General features: G+C 47.5%; 1 pseudogene; it reads left to right on the forward strand.

Annotated features, from left to right (window-relative positions):
• Positions 1-283: 283 nt before the first annotated feature.
• LOC148315074 (uncharacterized) lies at positions 284-5,906 on the forward strand (annotated as a pseudogene).
• Positions 5,907-7,054: the final 1,148 nt, after the last annotated feature.

The raw sequence follows: 7,054 nt of genomic DNA on the forward strand, positions 1-7,054 counted from the left end.
CCAAGAGACTTTTTTGTAGGTCTTGGTATTATACATACAGTGAACCCTCGCTACTTCGCGGTTCACCTTTCGCAGGTTCAGTGCTTCGCGGGTGAAGTGAAATATGGTTTATTAATGTTGTTTTACCACATAAATGCTGCATAATAACCATTTTATACCTATATACACGCGTTAGTAGATGTCTGTGTTTATGTGTTATGAGAATTTGCACAAGCTGCATCTATGTGTTATGAGAATTTGCACAGGCTACATCTATGTGTTATGAGAATTTGCACTGGCTACATCTATGTGTTATGAGAATTTGCACAAGTTGTATCTATGTGTTATGAGAACGGGAATAATTGGAAAGGATTCGTACAGGGCCTAAGCACCAGGAATGTCTGACTCATGTGAAAAGGTGCAGTCGATAACGAAAAGGGAGTGAGGATTGGCAGAGGCCAAAGTTGTGCGAAGGGCCATGCGAACCATCAAAGCGCACTCGAACGGGAGGGGTTGGGATGAAATATTGGCTATAAGAATGTGACGAAGGCAAAACGAAAGTAGAGTCGGCTGAGGGTTTTACGCGCGGACGCCCAGCATCGTATTTTTTGCTCGCATTACTGAGGACGCCGGGGCTCTCCGTCCTTCCAGCACACGGTAATGAGATTTATGTCTTGCATGTAATCTATGAGCTGAAATACAATTGTTGCTTGCTTGCTTGCTTGTACACTTTATACTGTGGGTTAAATAAAATGTGCCGCTTGTTTAACGCAGTGAAGTGTTTGTTGTCCATGTAAGTCGCCGACGATCCGCGATCCTGAAGTTAATAATAAGTCATAGCAATTGATCATGAGTTGTGACTATTATATTATTTGATACTGTAATTGATTGTAAGCAGTGTCTACTCAAGGGCTCACGCTTGTCTGATTGGACATAACAGACAGCTTAACCCATTGTAGCCTGACGATTGGGCATCAGTCTCGCTACTAGTCACTCTTATTGATGCTGTAATTGATCATAAGCAGTATCAGAAATTGTTTCAAAACATTTTTGGCGTTGTCGGCAGGATCTCGGGAAAACTGCGACTTGGACATGGCTTGTTGTTTGAGTAAGAGTAAAACTTTGGATGAACCCGAGGGGGGTTTTGCTGACTGCGTCTCGGGAGTGCCGGGGTGGGACAGTCGTGCTGACTGCGTCTCGGGAGTGCCGGGGTGGGACAGTCGTGAGTTTAGAGGACCCGAAGGGGGGTTTGCTGACTGCGTCTCGGGAGTGCCGGGGTGGGACAGTCGTGCTGACTGCGTCTCGGGAGTGCCGGGGTGGGACAGTCGTGCTGACTGCGTCTCGGGAGTGCCGGGGTGGGACAGTCGTGAGTTTAGAGGACCCGAAGGGGGGTTTGTTGACTGCGTCTCGGGAGTGCCGGGGTGGGACAGTCGTGCTGACTGCGTCTCGGGAGTGCCGGGGTGGGACAGTCGTGCTGACTGCGTCCCGGGAGTGCCGGGGTGGGACAGTCGTGAGTTGAGAGGACCCGAAGGGGGGTTTGTTGACTGCGTCTCGGGAGTGCCGGGGTGGGACAGTCGTGCTGACTGCGTCTCGGGAGTGCCGGGGTGGGACAGTCGTGCTGACTGCGTCTCGGGAGTGCCGGGGTGGGACAGTCATGAGTTTAGAGAAATTGGGAAATTGTTGACGCGGAATGGGGGACGCCCTGGTCCGTGGGTTAACATGCCAGTGGGGGCCAGCCCGACGTCAGTTAAGGATTTACTGACTCAGGTGGTGGTCTGTAAAAGAGCGCCTTTGGGGGGTGTGCGGAAGATGATGTGGATTTGTGCAGAAGCATGGCGGGAGAAGAATAAGGCGTTAGACGCTGCTCTCCTCGCTGGTGCGCGTAAAGATCAAGAAATTCTAATGCAGAACAATAAGATCGAAGAACTAGAGAAGGAAATATCTAGATTAAATTCTGTGTTGGAAAAAACAATTGTGCATATTTCCAAGAAAGCACGAGCTAACCAGCGGAAAACTGATCGCCGCGTTGAAACGCAACAAATACGGGCGTTTACGAGAGATCTTGCGGGCGAATGGGAGCCGGAGGGCTGGGAAGGAGATATATGGGGGGATGGTGACGTTGAAGTAACAGCCCCTGCCACCGGGCAGTCCCTCTATCCAAAATTATCACATTTGCAAATAAAACCGATAGCACGCAGGCGTGAAGAGCAAAATGTGGTATTGCCTATTGTGGATGTCGAGCGGGATGCTAATGGGGTTGTCGTAGTGGACGCTGAAGGAAACCCCATTGTGCGGAGACAGGAGTTTCCTGAACCCGCACCGCGAGTAACTGTAACTAAGGAAGATTATTCACAGGACGAAATCACACAAATTTCCACCAAATATAAACAGCGTGGTGGGGAGCCCACTGACTCATGGATCAGACGTCTGTACGAGGAAGGTGCAGATGCAATTGGGCTGGATCAGGGGGACAGACGCGCTATGTGGAGAGCGTTAATAGACGCGGGAGTCCCTCATTCGGAGATTGATGGACAATCAAACGAGTTTTTGATGGCCAGGTGCAGACAAAGAGGACTTAAAGTTAATTGTTTGCGCTTTGAAGAACGATCCGGTCGTTCTGAACTTGCAGAATTGGCAGGACTGCTTAAAGATATGATAAAACCAGCTGTGCCCTCTGCCCCTCCCGTGGAGGGGAACAGAGAGGAATGTTTGGAAAGCAGCAGTGAGGATGAAAGGTATGTTGCAGCCGTTCGAAGAAAAAAAAAAAAAGGCAAGAGGTCTCAAGTCTTTGATCTCTTAGGATAGGATGAAGGTCAAGCCTTTGTTGCCAGCCAGTCAAAATTGTCAGAACGATGGAGTGTCGGTGATATTCGACCCCATGTAAAGCTAGAAATTTATTGGAATAATTCGGTTCAATGTGTTTTGGCACTGGTTGACACAGGGGCGGAGGCCTCGTTGATTCAAGGAAATCCCAACAAAATGAAGGGCACCCTAGTCCCGGTACAAGGAATAGGGGGGCAAATTATAAATGGAAAGGCAGTAACTTTGCCTTTGAAAATTGGACACATGCCAATTCGGAAATATGAAGTGGTGGTTACACCCATCGCAGAATGGATAATTGGAATGGACATACTGGCTGGAATGACCTTGCACCTGAAAGGGCAGTAAAATCGCCCAGTTGGTAATAAAACCGTGCAATATGACAACAGTTCAGGAAATTCCTAAACCAGTGATAAGATCTGGACGAGGCTCAGGGGGCTTTGGCTCAACCGACAGGGCCGGAGCTAAGGTTTGGGTAAAACAAAACTCAGGGCCCCCCCGGGCTGCTGAGATAATTGCACAAGGAGACGACGCTACAGTGAGCGTCTTATTTGAAGGAGAAGAAAAATGTGTTATTTACGTGAAAACTAATCTGTGCCTTTCAATTGTAGGAACTAACTGTGTTCATTACAGCCGGTGTGGATGACGTGGTGGGAGTTGTTTGTGGGACGGGCCGGCAACGGATCAAGACGCCATGGCCGTTATTGAAGTCCGGTACGGTGGTGTCGGCTGCTTGGTCATCCTCTTCCTTGACCTTGGTGCCATCGTCCAACTCTCCTGGGAGCAAACGACCGGACGCCTTCTGTACCCCCGAATGCAGGGCCCGCTGTCATGGAATCTGACCGGCAGTGAGAGGGTCAAGGGGGTCAACGTGACCCAGGATGGAGTGACGTGTCCGGGGGGCGGGCTGTGTGCGGTGGCCAACCTCACCGCTGATGCAGTATTCTGGAGTCCTGGAAAAGAATCAACCCAATGGCTGTTTCGTAACGGAACTAGAATCTGGATCAAGTCCAGGGTGGAGCTGTGCGCAGTGAAACCAGGTACGATGGAAGGAGATGTCAAGAGCTTTTGGTTCAGAGCAGAGTGTGATCCGACCCGTCAAGGAAAGAACTGGACCAAATGACTCATCCCAGAGAAGGGGAGAGGCGTTAGTAAAGCGACCCCCCCCCCCACACACACATTACAAACACCCAGCTGGTACCTATAATTGATACATGTACACCCTTGGCACAATCAGCAATAACTACGAAAATGTATTGTATTTCCTGTTTTTCCCACGTGTGTTCGAAAGAAGAGAGAGTGTTAACACGACACCTTATTGGGGGGAACCGGAACGTTATTGGGGGTATCTAACACCATTGATAATGAAGTGACACGCTATAAATTAGCTGGGACCGGACAGGGAACTCATGATGCCCTACTAAAAGTAGGAATGTGGCTTCCTAATTCAATAGTGGGACAAAACGAAAATGCTAAACTGTGGCAAAATGTATTTAAATGGGAATTAAATATGTGGAACGCCACTAGTGAAGTGTTAACCAATGTAACTAAACAGCTAAATTGGACCACATGTAGCATACAAAACCTACATGCGCAGACGCAAAAAGAGCGTTTCGTACGAGTAATGACTACAGGAAATTACCAGGAGTGGCGTAGTGTCTGGAATATATCCTCTGAGTTGTGGTGAACCCAAACACAAACCAGACCTTTAATACCGATCTTTGCGAAAACACTGATAAAGGACTAGCTTGTAAATTGCATCATGAATTTGTTAATCCTTGCTTAACCAACGTAAACTTCACCTTGTGCGATTGGTCGAGGGAACCTAGTAGGGACATTTTGTGGCAGGTGGGGCCGCATACCTCAGTGGGGAAACGGGACGTATTGGTTGACAAATTACACAGTTGCTAGCCGGTTTACGGCTGTACAATGGGAAGTGCTACGCACACCATGGCAAATCTCTTTGGAGCGTTTCAAATGCGCATTGGAACGATCCACTGAGGTAAAGAAATTGATAAAGTCACATGCGTCCAATGTTTCCCAGCTGATGGTATCGACATTGCATGCTGCTAAAATCATTCAGCAACAGTCTGCTCACCATTGGTGGGACATATTTTCAGGCTTGTCACAAACTGCTAGGGCAACGTTGCTTCCACCAATGATTTTGGTTTTAATAGCTATCGCTTTGACTACGCTATGCAATATTGGAATTTGTGTTTATGTTATGAATATACCAGGCGAGAAATCCATTGTACCACGCGCATAGACATGTTGACTCATGTGGTGGTAAATGTTTTACAGGATCATTGGTTTTGCTTTGCTCACTCATATAATGTACCATGGTTTCAGTGGATATTGGATAATTGGGAACAACACGTTAACGGGTTAATAAATTAGTGGAACCTGTTTGCATCAATTGGTGGTAAAACACCAGGAGTGGAATGAAGTGAAATATGGTTTATTAATGTTGTTTTACCACATAAATGCTGCATAATAACCATTTTATACCTATATACACGCGTTAGTAGATGTCTGTGTTTATGTGTTATGAGAATTTGCACAAGCTGCATCTATGTGTTATGAGAATTTGCACAGGCTACATCTATGTGTTATGAGAATTTGCACAGGCTACATCTATGTGTTATGAGAATTTGCACAAGTTGTATCTATGTGTTATGAGAACGGGAATAATTGGAAAGGATTCGTACAGGGCCTAAGCACCAGGAATGTCTGACTCATGTGAAAAGGTGCAGTCGATAACGAAAAGGGAGTGAGGATTGGCAGAGGCCAAAGTTGTGCGAAGGGCCATGCGAACCATCAAAGCGCACTCGAACGGGAGGGGTTGGGATGAAATATTGGCTATAAGAATGTGACGAAGGCAAAACGAAAGTAGAGTCGGCTGAGGGTTTTACGCGCGGACGCCCAGCATCGTATTTTTTGCTCGCATTACTGAGGACGCCGGGGCTCTCCGTCCTTCCAGCACACGGTAATGAGATTTATGTCTTGCATGTAATCTATGAGCTGAAATACAATTGTTGCTTGCTTGCTTGCTTGTACACTTTATACTGTGGGTTAAATAAAATGTGCCGCTTGTTTAACGCAGTGAAGTGTTTGTTGTCCATGTAAGTCGCCGACGATCCGCGATCCTGAAGTTAATAATAAGTCATAGCAATTGATCATGAGTTGTGACTATTATATTATTTGATACTGTAATTGATTGTAAGCAGTGTCTACTCAAGGGCTCACGCTTGTCTGATTGGACATAACAGACAGCTTAACCCATTGTAGCCTGACGATTGGGCATCAGTCTCGCTACTAGTCACTCTTATTGATGCTGTAATTGATCATAAGCAGTATCAGAAATTGTTTCAAAACAGCGGGTCTAAAAAATATTCGGGGGCATTGTAGTTTCGCCGAGCGGCACGACGGGGCGCTGGAGCGGTTAGACGGCCGGCGTGCGCCGAAGAAGAGCGTGGGCGAAGAGGAGAGTGGACGAAGAAGAGCACGTTCCCCCGGACACGATCTGTGGCGACGTTTCGCGCGGTTCGGACCGTACCAGAGCTCCGGCCAGCGTGCGTGGCAGTTAAGCCGTAGAGGAGCACCTTTCCCGGGCACGGGCGGTGCCAAGCGGCCCCTAAGTTTAACCGAATGGAAGCTCCGGAGGAGGAGGGCATGCTCGCGTCACAGTAAGCCGAAGAGGAGCACCTTCCCCGGGCACGGGCGGTTCCAAGCGGCCCCTAAGTTTAACCGAATGGAAGCTCCGGAGGAGGAGGGCATGCTCGCGTCACAGTAAGCCGAAGAGGAGCACCTTCCCCGTGCACGGGCGGTGCCAAGCGGCCCCTAAGTTTAACCGAATGGAAGCTCCGGACGGAGGAGGACGGGCGTGTGTCACAGTTAAGCCAAATTGGAGCACCTCTTCTGCCCGGGCACGAGCGGAGCGCGAGGCTGTCAGTTATGAATGAATAAATGAATAAATAAATAAATAATGCCACCTTTCATTTCACAGGGCACACCGGACGGCGTACCAGCAGGTAAAAGTCGGAGTAATTAAATAAATACAAAAAGAATGGCTGGGGAATAAAAAAATAATACGTTTTAATAATAATTTGGTTTTTTTGTTATAACATGAATTTCACTCTCTCTCTCCCCGTATATATATATATATATATATATATATATATATATATATTTATTATATATATTGTATATTTTTTTTAAGCATTTTTGAAGGTGCGCCGCTACTTCGCGGATTTTC

Source organism: Idiotropiscis lumnitzeri, unplaced genomic scaffold (genome assembly GCF_059441095.1).
Source record: "Idiotropiscis lumnitzeri isolate Australia: NSW breed Sydney's pygmy pipehorse unplaced genomic scaffold, RoL_Ilum_1.0 HiC_scaffold_144, whole genome shotgun sequence".
Lineage (NCBI taxonomy): Eukaryota > Metazoa > Chordata > Actinopteri > Syngnathiformes > Syngnathidae > Idiotropiscis > Idiotropiscis lumnitzeri.